At 35.9% G+C, this 17747-nt stretch overlaps 1 pseudogene; it reads right to left on the bottom strand.

The window, feature by feature from the left end:
* Positions 1-16242: 16242 nt before the first annotated feature.
* Positions 16243-17532, bottom strand: LOC150015154 (large ribosomal subunit protein eL20 pseudogene; annotated as a pseudogene).
* Between the last annotated feature and the right edge of the window lie 215 nt (positions 17533-17747).

Here is a 17747-nt window from a genome sequence, read left to right as displayed (position 1 = left end):
AGGATTTCTCAATGAAAGGAGGAGACAAATAGTATGAAATATCTAATAAAAGCAAATGGCTTAAATAAACACATATTGGTTAATCATAATAAAGATGAAATGAAGAATTTACTCCCTACAGAATCACTATTACTGAAAAGGAGGAATATTGGATGACTGTCCATCTTTAGGCTTTAGTCAGAATGAACTTGAGCTTGGCTTCCCACTGTCAGTGCTAAAGAGATTAATGATGTAATTGACATTGAATATGATGCTCTTCTAAAAAAAGAGCTGGTTTGCAATGCAAATCAGAGTTTATTGAATCTTTTATAACACAGAAAGAATTAAAGAAATCTGGTTTCTGATGAGAAGTAAGGAATGATAACTATGTAAGAGCTATGCTTTTGCAAAGTAACAAAATAAGCAATAAAATATGATTGGGGGTTTCATTTTAATATATAAGAAGATATCTTTACTTATAGGAGGCAATTAAAAATGTTTAAAAAAATCATCTTGTGGTCATCCAATCATTTATCTACCTCCCCTTTATCTAAGCCACTAACTTAATGGGATCAAGTAAAATCCACATGCAAGTATAAATCTTAAATACCTGAAACTCCCATTGTTGATGATGAGAATTGTATGTATGTAAACACTATGACCTATAGTTGTAACCCTTACCTATGTCAGTCACAGTGGAAATATTTCTTTTGTCTTCAGAGAATTGAAGGAGCCTGACAGACATATCCAAGTATCTAAATTTATATTCTGTAATGCAACATTAAGACATATAACCTGTTTTGGAAACTGCGTTATCAAGACATATAACCTGTTTTGGAAACTGTACAATCTGTGACTTTGCTGGACTCAATCCAAAGTATGTTGGTGTATAAAAATGTGTTCTATAATCTAAAGACAGAAATAGAATCACCATTAAAGGAACATGAGTTATTTTTTTAAAGCAAAAAGAAAAACAAACTAGACCTTTTTTTGAAACATTATGGTTGTCTAACTTATCCAGAAAAATAAAGACATTATAAACAGGGACTAGTTAATTCTTTGAATTCTGTGTAGCATTAATTGTGATATGTTTGTAAAGCATGTATTACTTGTCAGTCTAGGCACAAGAAATATAGAACATGTTCCCTTCTTCCTTCTTCAGATAACTTGTGGATGTAAGAAATGTTTAGAGAGCAACACATCTTCCCCCTGTGATTTAAGAGAGTGCCAATACGAGCCTTGATGAGTGTGGTTCAGTAGTTTGCGCCACCTGTTCCATTCCTGGCAAGGGTACATGCCTGGGTTGTGGATTTGGTTCCTGGTCGGGGACCATAAAAGAGGCAACTGACTGATGTTTCTCTTTCATATTGATGTTTTTCTCGCTCTCTTTATGCTTCCCTTAGAAGCCCTCTTTCTAAAAAAAAACAAAAAACAGTCAACGTGTTTTCCAAGAAGAAAGAGATCACCTTGGACTAGTGCTCAGTTTAGCCATGAAGAAAATATTAAATTTACAAAAATAAGACAGAAAGAGGAGACATTTCAGGAAAAGCATATAATATGTAAAAATGAAAAGCTTGAATAACTATTGGGCTGGCCAAAAAGATCATTTAATTTTTTTCTATAAGATGGCTCTCATACTGCTTAGTTGTCTTTAATTTTATTTAAAATAATTTTGTTAGGTTATGTTGTGACACCTGTCATAGCAGTGTGCATTAAAAAAACAACAAAATTGGTGAATTTTTTTATGTAGCCATTTTAATACTGAAGATGGAAAAAGATACACAATATTAACAGTGTCTTATGCTTTATTAGGCCCTGGCTGGTTTAGCTCAGTGGATTGAGCGTCGACCTGCGAGCTAAGTGTCGCTGGTTCAATCTTCCAGTCAGGGTACATCAGAGAAGGAAAACTCTGACTCCAAAAAACCTCCGCTGCCTTGCGGCATACGTCTTCAGGGGAAAGGCTAAGGGAGTAAACCCCGACAGAAAATCCGGAGCCGGAGTCCCTAAGGCGGTTTGATGTTGTGGTCAACACCGGCAACTCCTGCGGCGCACCTGAAGCCAAGCTGTATTGACTCCGTCTTTCCCTTGGACCCTTCAGCTGCGAAGAGAGGGGGGGTCTGCTGCATGGGCAACAGCAGACCCTCCATATTACCCTGCCCAGGCTCTGTAGCTTCAGCTTCACTGGAGAGGACACTCCAGCGTCATTGCAAGATGTCGATTCAACACGGGAGGAGACAGATACCGTGTCACTCCCGAGTCGGACTGCACAGCCATTCTCGGCGGTGCAGATAGACTCTTAAGAAGCTACACCATCGTCTCTCGAGACGGACGGCTGCCAACGACTTATGCTTTATTATTTCAAGAAAGTTAAAAATGCAACTGAAACACAAAGAATAGATTTGTGCAGTGTATGAAGAAGGTGCTGTGATTGATTAAATGTGTCAAAAGTGGTTTGTGAAGTTTCTTTGTACTATTGACATTTTGGCCGAATAATCCTTTGCTGTGGAGCTATCTTATGCATTGGGAGATATTTAGCAGAACCCCTGGCCTCTACCCACTAAAAGCCTATAGCGGGAGATGGCTGACACACTCAAAATATCCAAGTCATTAGTTATTGGTGAAAATAAAAAAAAAAGTGTCTTTTATTTTACAGAGAAAATCAAACAGACTTTTTGGCCAACTCAATATATTAGGTTGAATGATAATAATAATTAGAATCAATAACAAACATTTATAAATTACTTGTGTGAGACTTCTATTCTAAGCACTTACATCTATTACTTCATTTCATTGTCAATATTTGTCTTATAAATGAAGAATCGAGAATCACAGAGAAGCATGTGACTTCCTTAGAGAGCAGCTCAGATTCAGACCCAGGTAATCTTGGGTTTACTTTCTTTGTTGAAACAACCAGATGTAAATCGTGTTAACTATGTGAACGAATCAATTTAGTGCTGATGCAGTAAAATATCATAGTTAGTTTTGTCAACTAATGTCAGGTAAGGCATACTCTATTTTAAAATCAGATTATTGGATTTCACTGTCTTCAGTAATACAAAACTTCAATTCCTATATTTGTGAAAATAATTTACTGGTCATATGGCGAAAAGTGAACAGTACAAGGGCAAAATGAAACATTATTCTGTATTAACTTTTAGTTTGTCTATTTTACTGAGGATTTTTTTTCCTTCTACAAAACCAATTAAGTTGGTCTAGTCAGAAAAAACACCATATAAGATAAGGTTAGAAATGACAATTTTTTTAAACTAAAAAACAGAAAAAGCCTCAATGTATGGATATGCTCTAAATGTGGAAAAACCATTAAACAATTAAACTTGAGGCAGACTTACAAATTCTCTTTCTAAATTAAAATTAAAATTAATATTACAGAGTCATTACACTATAGAGCTATATATAAATGTAATTAATTGATGTTAGAAATATCATACAATTTAATAGAATTATTTTGCTAATAGATTTTCAATTGAGATTTCTGACTGTAAAATAAGTCATTCTGATGGATAATTTTTTGGAGAATCTTAATAGATACAGTTAGTACACATTATTTATGCTCAGCAATGCTTTTTTAAAAATTTTTTATTATGCACATATGCCCAAAGGCTTAGGCAATGGGTGAGGGTTTAAAAAATAACTTAAATGAATAAATAAATTAAATAAAAGTAAAGCCATATGATCTTTTTTGGGAGGGGTAAAGAGGCAAGTTTTTGTGAATGTTGGCTACTCTATATGTTAAGCTTACATCTGGTTTTAGGTAATCTTATGATTAAAAGCCTATTCCCTAAATAGTCTAGGACAGTCTCTAGTGACAGGAAGAGAAGGCAATTGATGAAGACTTCTTTCCAGCAGATATACTCAAGAATCTTAAAGACTCTAACAATTTTAAGGGACACACTCTCCTGAGTAAATAAACTTGGAGAAATGTTCAGTATAATATTAGGTATTTTAAGTCCCATACAGAGTGATTTGAGGAACTTCACAATCCAAAATCTGAAAAAAAATATGGACTGACCAGAATTCTCATCTTTTCCAAGACATTTTCTGCAAAAGAGATCAGAAGAAACAATGTACTTTACTATCTATATTTCTCTTGATCATTTAATCTAAGGGAAGAAGGAGAAAAAAAAAACATGTCTGGAATGCAATGTGAAGTTTATTTTTTAAATCTACTATTATGGATTTACTTCCAATCACTCCTTGACTATATGATTGTGTATTATGACAATGTCATAATACCAATTTTTTTGATGGAATGTCAGAAACATTTTACAAGTCTGGTTCCATGAGAAGTGAAGTGCTTTTATAACTCCATAAAGTTACTATAATAGGCTTTATTCTCTCTTTTAAGTGACTGTCAGAGGGACCTACCATTATCCTGACACTTGAATGTGAGAAACTTTTGCTTGAGCTTTTATACACTTTCACGGCAGCTTTCAATGTCTAGGCTTCTTTGTGGCTTCCTCTTTCTGCTTCTCATTATATCTAACCTGTGAATGTTTTGTCTGTTTGATCACCAAGGTGAGAAGTGAGCTGAATTCTGAGCATTTTTTGTACTGTTTTTCAGTTCTGCTTAAGAAATATTTACTGACACTTTGGACCCATAAATATGAAGTAGATTTTATTGATGTAATGAAAGAGGAAACATTGCCCATTGTTACTATATAAAAACATTGAGAAGTACAAAAACAGAAATATGTCTTTATCATTGAAATTTAATATGAATTCATGTCCTTCTGTCATTTGCCATAGATTTTATCTTCAAAAAAGGTATGTCAATGGTGCCACATAATACATTTGTAAAGGTTAGAGATATTTTAGGTCTCACCTGTGAACAGAATTATAACACTAAGTAACCCACTGAAACACCAAAAGCAAATATTAAGAACATAAATGTTTTCTGCAGACAACAATGTAAAATAGCATAGGAATCTCCACATTGCAACACAGTGGGGTCATTTTGAATAATGCCCTCAAAATAATAAATTTATTATATAAGTAAAAATATATGATTACAAAGTTCATCAACCTCATATCCTTGTCATGGATTTGTGTTTTTAAACTCCAGTAAGATTATGCTATTGAATTGGCTAAACTCTCACAAAGGCCTGTGAAAACATAACAACCGCATTATTTTAATGACTTCCTTTTTGACGTGTATTGTTACAAACCATGCATAATGAACAGCGAATTCTCAGAAATATAGCTTTTATTTAAATGGATTTCAATTTCCAAAATTTACACAATACTCTATTTTTAAATTACGCTAATTAGGAAACCGATGCAGAAGTATATATTTGTAGTTGGATGAACTATTACTGGGAGCATTAATGTTTCTGACATTCTTTCATGAAAATTGTAATATCTCTTGTTTTCTTTCTATTTAATTTTTTGGTATGATTTTCTGGACAGAATTTCGTTTCTCCTTTAATTGCACATTATATTTTTATCTTAAGACATGAATTTGAGATGATACAACTTCTTTATCGGGCGGCTCAGCAATTGTTGGGTGACTACAGAACATATATTTAAGTCACTATACTCAGAATTGAGTTATGAGAGAACTACAATGAAAAACTAACTAGAAAAAGGAAATGCATTTTTAGATTCTCTTTTCCATTGGATGTACAGAAGAAACAAATACAAGTTTTACTTAGGAAAGTCCACGTAAAACTCTACTCTTTTCCCCTCCTTTTGTACAGCCCAGACAGTGGAATCATCCAAGCAACTGAGTGCTTTTCTTATGTCTCACGCTGGCTTCTGGTAATTTCATTCTGAAGTGAGGAATGTATTTTGAATACAAGATGATTTAATTTAGTTGGTTTAATCCACAGTTTCAACCTTTGCCTTTTTCTTTTAAAACAAGTTTCATAAAAGCATCTGCAGAAGCTTTGTTTTGATTACCCTTTATCCTTCAGTCCTTAGATCAGTATCAGTTTTTTCCCTTTGCTCATAATCCATTATAGAAAATACTGCAGATTACTACAGCATGACCTAAACTCCACATTATGTTTGCAATTTTACATAAGATTTGTATAGTATAAAGTAAAAAATGTTTGCTTAAGAGACATCTGCTGTAAATAAAATGACAGTGTAAATTTTCAAGAGAGCTGCAATTGCTGTAAGAGCTAAAAAACATGAGCCTTCTGGAGCTGGGTCCAGCACTTAATGATTTGCCAATGGGTCAACATTGTCCACCTCCATGTTCCTGAACCCTCACCAAAACCCTGCTTCTCCCAGCTTCCTTCTTAGCCCCCCAAATTGTAGTGCAATTAGTCTGTAATGTTTTCAATGTCTTTGCAGATCTGCTTTCCTTTTCAGGAAAACATGTGAATGACATTAAAACATGCTTCCCACTCTCCCAAAATATTTCCTCAAAATACTTTAGAAACTTAAACCAGTTACTTCATATTCTGATGGTATCTTTATTGAATAGCATCAGCTCGCTTGAAAGGACCAGTTATTCTGGTCAGTGACACATATTGTTTAAGACATTTCCCGAATTCCTCATTACAGTTTTGCCTCAGGAGAAATTTGTTAGGGAGAACAGAGACAAGACTGGCATTTCTTCTTCCAAAATTTCCTGGTAGTGTTCTTTAAAAACAAGTAACAGAGTTCTCATAATGTACTTCTGTTGAATGACAAAACTTTTTATGTTTTCTAAAGTGAAGATGCCCATAATGGTTGGGGTCAGAAATGGAGCTGAGAAATCAAATGAGTAAGAAGGAGCCAAAGAGTCAATGAAGTTCTGAGCAAGGCAGAGCCACCTTGTTAAAAATGGTCATTGAAAAATATTTTAAAAACTCATTTAAAACTCTTCATTGATGCCAATTTGTACTTTTTTAATATAGAAAGTAAAACCAGGGTCTCTAATAGTACTATACATTTAAAATATAAAATTCTGTGAAATAGCAAATATATTACATTCAAACTTTGACCGTCATAAGGGCTTCAGAGGTTGATGAAAAATGTAAATTAAGACTCATTATTTTTCAGATAACAAGTAAAGAAATAGCAACTAATGTGATTATTTCTTCATTTAGTAACTGCATATCTAGTATAAAAATATGTTTTGTATTTATTAGAAATATATTTTAATTGCTTTTTCATTATAAAACCCAACGACAAAATTATTTTATTGGAAGATTGATTTGCTATCAAATAAAATAAAAATAAGAGTTTAAAAGACCTAAACTAGTCAAATGACAGAAATTTAGCTCACAAACATGGCTGGATGTTGTGTTACAATAGTGTTGTAAACTATCATGTTTATTGTTCTAAAAATGATTTTTTGTAGCAATTGGTGAAATGCTAGGCTGACACTTTCAGAGACAGCAAGTGCCTAACACACATAAATTGTTATGACTATCAAAACCAATTACCAATTTTTTTTTACAAAATACTTCTCTCTCTTATAAATGGTTTAATTTCCCCTTATCTCTTTGAGTCCTTTATCTTCTCCAGTGTCCTGCCCTGCAATATGTGTGAAATTTTATCAAAGCTTTCTGATATTACCATAAATTACTATGTAAGCATAGCTATTGCTTATCTGTCAAGGGGGCTTTTTTCCCCTTTCTTTAGCAATTTTCTCCATTTCTGTAAGTGTGAAAAGCTTTCCCTCCTATTTCTTACCAAGGATTTTGCCTTAAAGGCTTTGACTTTTAGTAAGGGGATACAGTAGGAACCTGTCAGTAGAACAGCCTTGTGACACCACAAAGGGGCATGAAAATCACTTTATTTTATCTGTTATTTCTTGAATAAGTATTTGGCAAGAATACTATCTATATGGTGAAATATATTCCTATGTTAAGTACAGAAAATGTATGTATTTCTTTATTGTGTATAATGTATTTTCTACCTGTTTTGGTTCATTTGGTTGTCTATTTTGCATGCAATGACTACTATTTTTCTACTTATTTATTTCTATATATCTTATAAAATGTTTCATTAGTGTAACATGGTAAATGTTAATCTTTTGATAGAAATTATTTTACAGGGTTCTATTGTATCTGATGATCTGATGAGTCATACTTTTTAGCAACCATGTAATTATCTTTACTATTGTGAGTTTTCTTAAAATATATTCAAGGCTAATTGGAAAGATATTATACTTTGAAAAAAGTTATAATATCCTATTATGGACTAAATAACCTGGGAAGAGGGTGAGCATTAAAGTTGTTTTATTATTGCCAAAGGCAGAAATGGAGTTACATTTTTATTTTAGGCAGTGTGGAGAAAGGTCATTTTGAAGATCCAGACTTTGAGAAGGATTGTCATTATAAGAGCCTATCTAGAAACCACTTAAAAAGGAAAACCATAAAGCTCTTGCCTGGGGGCTCATCTGTTGGCTAGAATTTGCTGCTTTGTACTCAATGACTTGTCCTGCCATATCTCTAGTTCTATGTCAATACCACCTCAGGTTTAAAATTAGACAACCCATCTTTCCTTCTATAGCACACACATAGTAGTGCTATGGATAAAAAATGGATTAAATGGTGAAATAAAAAGTGATATGTCTCTGAGTTTAACTATATTGAGATCTATGCAGTAGTGTACACAAGATTCATATTTATCACCGAAACTCTATGGATGTGAACAGTGATCAAATTGTTTTCAAAGGCAACAGCAAAGGTAATAAACAATGACAACAAACAAAACCCTCAAACTATCTGGATTCCTTTTTGAATGATTGTTTTCTTCTCAGCACAACTACCACATACAGATGCCCCCACTCTCTGACCACAAGTCAAGGGCCATCTGTGCATACATGATAGGAAATGTGTTTAGGCCTGTGTGTCTTATTATAGCTCTTCTCTCATCACTGCATTTCCTTTGTATGTCACATACCTTTGGCAAGAGTAAAATTGAGAGTTCTGCTTCTGGGGATGGTCCATTCTTCGTTCCACACCTATAGCTCCCAGGAGCTAGCTATATGAGCTTGGACAGAAGTCGCCTATCTCAGATGAGTCAGTTTCCCCATCTTAAAAATGAAGATGAGAACAGAAACGACATCAGAATGACTTTGAGATGATTAGAAAGGTTAATATACTTATCTGTTACCCAATTAGTACAGGGAGTACCCAGGTGCTTCTCACCCCCAATTTCACCTCTTGTTACATTTGTTATCATTTTGTTAACATTATTATTAACTAAAGCCTGTCATTTACATGAGGATTTTCTTTTTGTGTTGTACAGTTCTATGAGTTTTGACAATAGATGGCATAATGTCATCTATTCACCAATACAGTGTCATAGAGAAGAGTTTCACTGTCCTAACATTTCCTGAGCTCCACCTATTCATCCCACCCAGCCTATCCCAAAGCCAATGACCTTTCATTGTCTCCATAATTTTGCCTTTTCCAGAATGTCGAATAGTTGGAATTCTACAGTTTGTAGCCTTTTCAGACTTGCTTCTTTCACTAGCAACCTATATTTAGGGCTGCTCCATGACTTTTTGTAATTTGAAAACTCATTTCTTTTTATCATGGAATAATACTCTTTGCATGGGTGTACTGTAGTTGGTTTATTCATTCACCTATTGAAGGGCAGTTGGGCTACTTCTAGTTTCTAGGGATCACGATTAGAGTTGCTATAAGCATGCAGGTGCAGGCTTTGTGCGGACATGTTTTCAACTCATTGGGTAAAAGCACAGTTGGTGGATCATATTGTAAGATTATGTTTAGTTTTGTAAAAATGTGTTAAACTGTCTTCCAAAGTGAATATACCATTTGCATTCTTACAAAAAAATAAGCGACACTTCTTGTTGCTTTACATCTTTGTCAACGTTTTATGCTTTCATGCCAGTGTTCTGGATTTTATCAATTCTAATAGATAGGTAATGATATCTCATTGCTATTTAATATATTTATTTTTAAAACAAACATCTATTGGCTTTTATGTACTAAAGACTATGCTAAGGACTAGGAATGCAGGTGTAAATAAAACAGACCAAAAAGAAAAAAAGAAAAGTCCTCTCCAATGGAGCTTAGATTCTATTCTAGTGGATAGAGGCTGAAATCAAATTAGTGGGTAAATGTGTATAAAGTGTATGTTAGTGATAAGTGCTGTTACGGAAGAAACCTGGGAAAAAAAGAATGTTGGGCTGAGGACTACAGTTTTTAATTGTGTGTTCAGAAAGTGCGTCACTGAGAAAATGACATCTGAGCAAAAAACTGAAGAAGGAAAAGTAAGCAGTGATGCAAAAATCTGGGAAGTGTTCCAGATGAAGGCAATAGCAGGTGAAAAGACCCAGGGGAAGGAGGTTGTCTGAATGGTTTCAGGAACAAAATGGAGGCCTGTGCTTGCAGGGAGAAGATGGTATCAAGGAAGTCCTGGGGGCCCTTGTGTAGGACGTTGTAGGACATGATAAAGGCTTCACACGCTATGCTAAGGGAGGCGAAAGCCATCAAAGAATTTTGAACAGAAAAAATGACATGGCATGGGCATGACATATTCTTTAAAGCATCTTCGGGCAGCCTTACTGAAGACAAGTTTTAAGGGTCAAGGGTAGTAGCAGTTAGATCAGTTTAGGAAGCTATAGCAATACCACTCAAGAGACAATGCTGCCTGCCTCATATTTGAACAGTGCTTGTAATATTGCCTATCAAATAGTCTTGTAGTTAATATTTTCCTTATTTTATCTCTAATGTAAAAGCATAAAATATCCATTTTTATACTCATGTTGTCAATTATTATATCATATTATAATATTAATTATTCAACTATTTTCAGTATAATTACAACTGCAGTTATTGATCTTTACAAAATCCAACCTTTTCTAATTTGAAAAGTTGAAAAACTTCTTAATTGGATTAGATTTGCATGATATTCCCAGGATGTGTCTTTTAATATTTTCCCTTGTTGAAATATATTTAGCTAACTGAAAATAAGTTTTGCTTCCAATTCGCAATCCTCCCAGCTAGCAAGTCAAAATGTCATATGAAAAACAAAAGCAGAGGGTTGTAAAAGTTTGGGGCTCTTAAATATCTTTTTCTTTTCTGGAAGCAGCAAAGTTAGCGGGGAAAGTATGGTTGCAATAGTTGCCGTTTAGAATCTTGAGTGGGGGCATATGGTTTGGATATTTAAGATCTCTGAGAATCAGACTGGGGTGGGGTGATGGTGAGGACATAATGCCCCCCACCCCAACAAAAGATTAAATCTGGAATGTTAAATGTCCAGCTAGCTATGAATGGGAGAAACTGAAATCCACCCTGCTTTCATCCTCGTTCAGAATATGGTTACTGGGGCTCTGGGAGCTTATGAAAACATCAAGTATACTATAAATGAGTAAGAATTCTAGAGAAACTCTCTGGTAATATGCTACCTGAATATAGCATTAGGCAGATTTCTAAATTGATCCCAATAATGACCTAAGTGTAGACATAAATATAGACATTAGTTCACTTAAGAAAATATGTACCGAACATGCTCTGTGTGTGAGGAACTCTTTTAAGAACTGGGGATACAGAGATAAATAAAAAATCTCTGCCTCATAGAACTTACATTGTAGTGGGGGAGACAGACAACTGATATTTAACCATTTGAATATATACTATAGTGTTACATGGTGGTAAAGACTAGGTAGAGAAACAGAAAGTGAAGTGAAGGGAGAAAGAATGAGAGTGTACATTTTGGACAGGCTATTTAGGGAAGAGATCTCTGAGCAAGTGACATAAGAAGGAAACACAAACGCAGCAAAGAGGTAAGCCATGTAAATATTCCTGGGAAAGTGTTCCAGGCAGAGAACATTCTAAGTGTAGAGGCCCTGCAGTGGGAACATTTTTGGCTTCTTCTAAAAACAGTAAGGAGGCCATGTGACCACCTAAGCTGAGGGAGTGAGGAGAGGAAGGATAGGAGAGGAGACTGATGGGAAGGATGCTGGGTTTCTGTGTCCTGGGAAGCCGTGGCTGGTAGATACATCAAAATATTATCATATGATTTTCATTTAGGAAAGAGCACTCTGTAAAGCAGAATAGGGAAACATAAATAGAAATAGAAGGTCTAATCAAGCAATTACCACAAGTACCTTAAGACACCAGGGCTTGAACTAACTTGGTAGTGAAAAAGTATGAGATACACTTGTAGGTAGAAAGGACAGTATTTGGTCAAGTGAGGAACAAAAAAAGAGCTTGGTGCATGAATAGTCATGTGAACGATGATATATTACCATGTCAGGAATGCAAAACTGGGAGAGAAGTTAGGGTGCAAGAGAAATCTTTTAAGTTAGAAAGATATGTTACATTCTTGTGTTCGTCATAAAGCCCAGAATAGTTCTGAGACATAAAACAATTTATATTGTTTCAAAAAAGAGTATAACTTTACTCTTTGAGATGAGCATAAATATTTTCTATCACAGTGATTCTCGAAGAATTTTCTCTGACACATTGGTGGGCTATAAGAGACCTCCTGAAGATCCTCAAACTGATTGAAATGTACACAAGTGGTTTTTTTGTTCTTAAAGAAAAATCAGGCTTTATTCCATAGACGTATCTTATCTTTAAAAAAATAACTGAGAGGTTTTTATTTTGTTCTGTTTTACTAGGAACATATGATATTAACATTTGGTATTTATATACCAAAAATATCAATTTGCTGGAGCTTACTGAAGACTAATTCAGTTTTATGCTCAGAAGTATTGGCAATGCTTGACTGAGGAGTTTTAGGGAAGAACTATTTGTTATAGATGAACCAGAAATGTTGTCTTGAGTTGGACAGGATTTTAATTGCTGTCATCCTTGCTTTTAATTATAAAATTAGATTTTAGTTTAGCTTAATTGTTACCATTTTAGTTTCTTATGGGATGTTCCACTAAGCTTGCAAAGTACATATATGATCTAACAGTATTTTTAGATTTTAATATCCCAAAAGCATTGAATCCCAATATACTGTGATTTGAATATGAATTATCTTTACCTCCCATTGCTAAAGCAGATGTCTAGATAATTTCCCTCCTTCATCCCTCAATTTGCTTAGGCAATGACACTTTATTGTGATCACTGAGTTAATTTGCTTCTAGAAGAAGTGATCAGGTAGGGCATGTGGATTATGGAGTCTTTGCTGTGATCAAATAGTTTATTTGACAATTTAGATAAAATAGTGCTATCTTTGGTAAACACACCATCTTAGTTTATTCTCAATTTTCTTCTTCATAATGGGTCACTTCAGTTATGAGTTTTATATATTTTTCTTCTGCAAGTTACCAGATATACAAAGACAAATAAATGGAAGACATTCAAAATTTGGGGAACTTTCTGTATGCTTCATTTAGAGTCAGAAGGTCTGCAATTAAGTATTATCTGTGCAATAACTAGATGTTTGATTATTGACAAGTAACATAACTTCATAGTTTCAATATTTTCATCTGTAAATTGGAATCATAACATTTTCCACTGTTGTGAGTATTTAGTGAGAAGATAATATTAATGATCAAATATATGGATTTTATTACAGGTCAGACACCATTTAAAGTGCTTTGCAAACACATCAATTAGAAGATTATAATATTATTAGCCAATGTTTATAGCACAATGATTGGAACATTAAATAATATTAAAGTTATTCTTGTCAAGTGCTCATGGCCTAATTTAAGTGAGAGTGATGATGGGATTTTGTAATCAAAAACATCACTTTGGGATGTAAAGAATGAGTGAAGAATTCATCTGATATAGAAAAACATATTGTAGAGTACCTTTCCGTTATATAGGATAAAACTAATTACAGAGACTCCTTTAATATGAATTAATGTATTTACAGCTAAGGATGAGTTAGCATCAAGAATGTATCTGTTTAAAAGGAACTAAATAGAACAAAGAGCAGAATAGCAGTAAATAGGGGGGAGGGGAGAGGGAGAGAAGGGGGATAAGTAAGGGAAGGGATTAGTCAAAGAACCTATATAAAAGACTCATGGACATGGACAACGGGGAGGGATATGATTGCGGGAGAGGGGGTGGGTTGGGTGGGGGAGAGAAATTAGGGGAAAAGGGGACAACTGTAATTGAAAAACCAAAATTTTAAAAAAAAAATGTATCTGTTTAAGTGGAGTAAAATCCATCCCCTTCTGGAGATACAAATGGTTAAGCCTAAATGAATTTGCCAGTATTTCCTTTTCAGACATTGACTCAAATGGTTATTGTCCTCTTATTTAAGCACAAGAGACAAATCAATGTTGACAGACCTGTCCATTATCTGATAACTTCCAGCTTATTTTGTTAAAAACTACCCAATAGCAAGAAATTTTGATTATCAGAAATCTTGTCTGAAAAAAGCCAGATACTAAGTGCTAAAGGAACTGTGACAGTGATCTGGAAACCAAATTCTGCTCGACGAATAAAAGGACTACAAACAACTGTCAGGGGAGAAACGGAGGGCCAAGTTGGAAAAAAAAATCTCAGGAAGGATCGGGGGTGGACTGATAAAGAGCATGGGAGAAGGGAAAGAAAACAGAAATGGGAACAGAGGCTGTTTTCCCCTAGGTCCTAGTGTGTAAAGACTGATTTTTATTATCGTTTGCACAATACTTTCATATTTTCTTAGGAACTTACAATATAACAGTGAATTTTAAAGCGGGACGAAAAGAGAAGAGGCGAGGGAAGAAGTCCAAGTGGGCAAACAGCATTTCAGTATCTTAAGTTTTCTCCAATTCCCAGAGCCCTGCTAAATCCTCTTGGAAAGAAAGTTGGGGATGGCTTTCTCCTAACCTTGTTTCTTCTGATTCTGTGCCCTTGACAGTCGCACCCCACACCGCCCACACCCGCAAAAGGCTTAGTTACTGAGGTCAGTATATAAATAGTAATGTGATGGTAATAGGAAAATCCAATGGTTATATCTAAATACGGATTTCACAAATGAGAAAGCCTGGAAACATGGGCAAGGTTTTGCATCATACACACAGTATTAATTCATATTTGTGCATGAGCGAATCAGCCTGTGTGCATAGTTGTCAACATGCCACACAATGCTGTTCTTATATGGGGACCCACGTATTCATTGGTGAAACATTTCTCTTTGGTGTGAAGTCTGGGTAGCTAACAAAAATTTAGTATTCTACCTCAATGAGTCATTACAGTGCTCTAGGTATTACAGAATTTCAGTGAAAAAAATAAAAGTTTTTGGGTTTTGAGAAATGATGATAATAGGAGCAAAGGCTGGGAGTTGGGAGGCTAGTTGCCAAATGCATTATCAACCATCGTAAACCGGAAGTTGTAGATGAAAACCAACCCAGGCACAAAGAGATTGAGCTCTGATGGTCAGCTTTAGGACACTTGGCCGTTAGTGTAAAAAAAGCTGTTTTCTTTCTTCGGGCCTTTGTTTCAGCGAATAAAACATACAAGAGAGTTAGGAGATGTTGTTCCCACAGCTGTGATAAATGTGGTCACACTTAAGAAAAACGAGTCCCAGCAATACCTAAGCTGGCTGGTTTCGTAGTGTTTCCTGAGCCGGTCTTGTCCGGTAAAGGTTTAGAAAAGCGGCCTGTGTTACAACCTGCTAACCATGCTGCCGATAGCGCGTCAGCCTTGAGCACCACCTTCCTGAACCATCGCCCGGGTCCCGAGCCGCCGAGTCCCTTGCCCAGGAATCAACGCGTCTAGAAGGGCTCGGGAAGCATCTGAATTTACGGTAATTTTTCCTATGCCCCGTGTTTCCTATTTTTTCTCTCTTGAAGAGACGACCTAACAGAGAGCCTGAAAAGTATTTATTTTACCTAGGAACAACTACCCTAAAAGAAAAACTGTTAATGAAGGGCAAAATTTCCTCCTTGATGTCATGAGATCACGAAGAGCTGAAAATATGAAGGGCCTCGTGACAATGAAGTCCCCAATTGAAGTCCGCTTTGGTTACCACGGAGAATCCCAGGGGACCACGACCGAGCGGGGAGCGTGGCATAGGAAGCCTGTGACACTGAGAATTTTTGAATATTTATAAGTTAAGGATTTGAAAATGTGAGCTAACAAAACTGCATCGAACCCTGTTGTGGTTAAGACACACTTCAGAGCTCCGATGGCTCCATTTCAGTTCCTGCCGCCAACTACCGGCTGTGCGACGTTTTGGCAAGTTGTTTAATCACTCGATGTCTCAGTTTCCTCATATGTAAAATGAAGACCATAATGAAATCAACCGAATAAAGTAGATTGTATGAATCCATACATGAAAAGCACTTAGAAAAGTGCCCAGTGCCTCAAATTGGTAAACACTGTGTAAATGGGAGCTTTATTATAATTGATAGTTCTTTTTTTTTTTTTTAATCTGAGCACCCCTGTTTTCCCAACGAGTTTATTTGGGCAGACCAGGGGACAGAGAGGCTCTGCATCTAAAAGAAGGTGTTGGGCCTGTTGGTGGTGAAGCGTGGCTTGTGCTGGCGACGAAGAACCCGATGGGGCAGCGGGAACTTGATCTTGGAGTCACGGAACTGCTTGACAGCCGGTGGGCGGCACTTGCTGGCTGCGATCTCCTCCACCTTCGTGATCTGGATTGAGTGGGCGCGGGCGCGGGCGCGGTGCCGAGCCCCCAGGTCTCGGTCGCACTGGGTGATAGCGCCTGCGGTGGTCAGGTCCCGGTCCTCCCGGTACCTGTTGTGGGTCCCACTGCGGGAGTCGTAGTGCAGCCAGATACCGAAGTTCTTCACCTTAACAGGGGATTTTTCAAACACCTGCCCACAGTAGACAATTTCCCCTGAAGATTTCTTCATCTTCTTATGTTGAGACACAAAGTACCAGAAGCGGGACTTGGCAACAACAGGATTAGGTGCAAAGAAGCGCATGCGGTAGAGGGGCGGTGTGCGGCACTCAGGGGTGGGCAGGCAGCGCCCCGCCACCTTGTACTCTCGAAGTGTGCCCGACGCCTTCAGAGCACTCTCTTCACGTTCGCCACCACCCACAAAACGATAATTAATAGTTCTTTAAGTATAGATTTTAAGTTCTACTAGGTCAGTTATCACCTGAAAATTATTAACTTGTCTGTCTAAGGTCAGCCTTCTGTCAAATATGAGAATAATAGGGCCCAAAGTGTTGGCTTAGTATGATAGGGATATTTACATATGTATTAAATTCAAATACACTTTTTGTCATTATTATTTTGTTATAATCTCAAAGCATGATACTTAGTGGTTTTTTTTTTTTTTTTTAATTTTAGGGCTATAAAAAGAGTGACTATTTTAATTCTTCAGTGCCATTTAAGGAATTCACACATTTGCTTACTCTGGAAAGTGTGCAGTTGTGTTTACTAAAACATATGGCTGTTTACTATAAATGCTTCATTCTAAGCTCTGCTTTCACATGTGCATATCAGGCAAAATGATAATATTTTAGCCCTGGTTAAGTAATACATGCTATATCAATGTTTATACTGTGCTTCATAAATCATTTTCATCCTCATGTTAATTATTTGAATAAAATGCAAATTAATTGAATGTAAAAATTGATCCTATACATATTTATTTGCTCTGTTTTCAGGGTAAATTCAGTATGATAAGTACGAGCATAATTTCAACTGACTTCTAAGAAGAAGATTTCACAGTCACCTGAAGGAATAGCCAGCAGCCATCATTATGGAAAGCCACGAAAGTAGCTTGTGAAATCTTGGGAGGATTTCTTAAATCTTATGAAGGAAGGAAAGAAAGTAAAAGAAGATTTCTTCTTGAAAAGAAAACTGAAATTGAGCGATAGAAAACAGTCTACTGGCATTTCAAACTCTTACTACCCAGATTTCTCTTTCATTGTTCATTTCTTATTATTATTAATCTCATTTCAGCACTACTT

Source organism: Furipterus horrens, unplaced genomic scaffold (assembly GCF_987537825.1).
Source record: "Furipterus horrens unplaced genomic scaffold, mFurHor1.1.pri manual_scaffold_3, whole genome shotgun sequence".
Classification (NCBI taxonomy): Eukaryota; Metazoa; Chordata; class Mammalia; order Chiroptera; family Furipteridae; genus Furipterus; species Furipterus horrens.
This window is presented reverse-complemented; position numbering and strand designations above follow the sequence as displayed.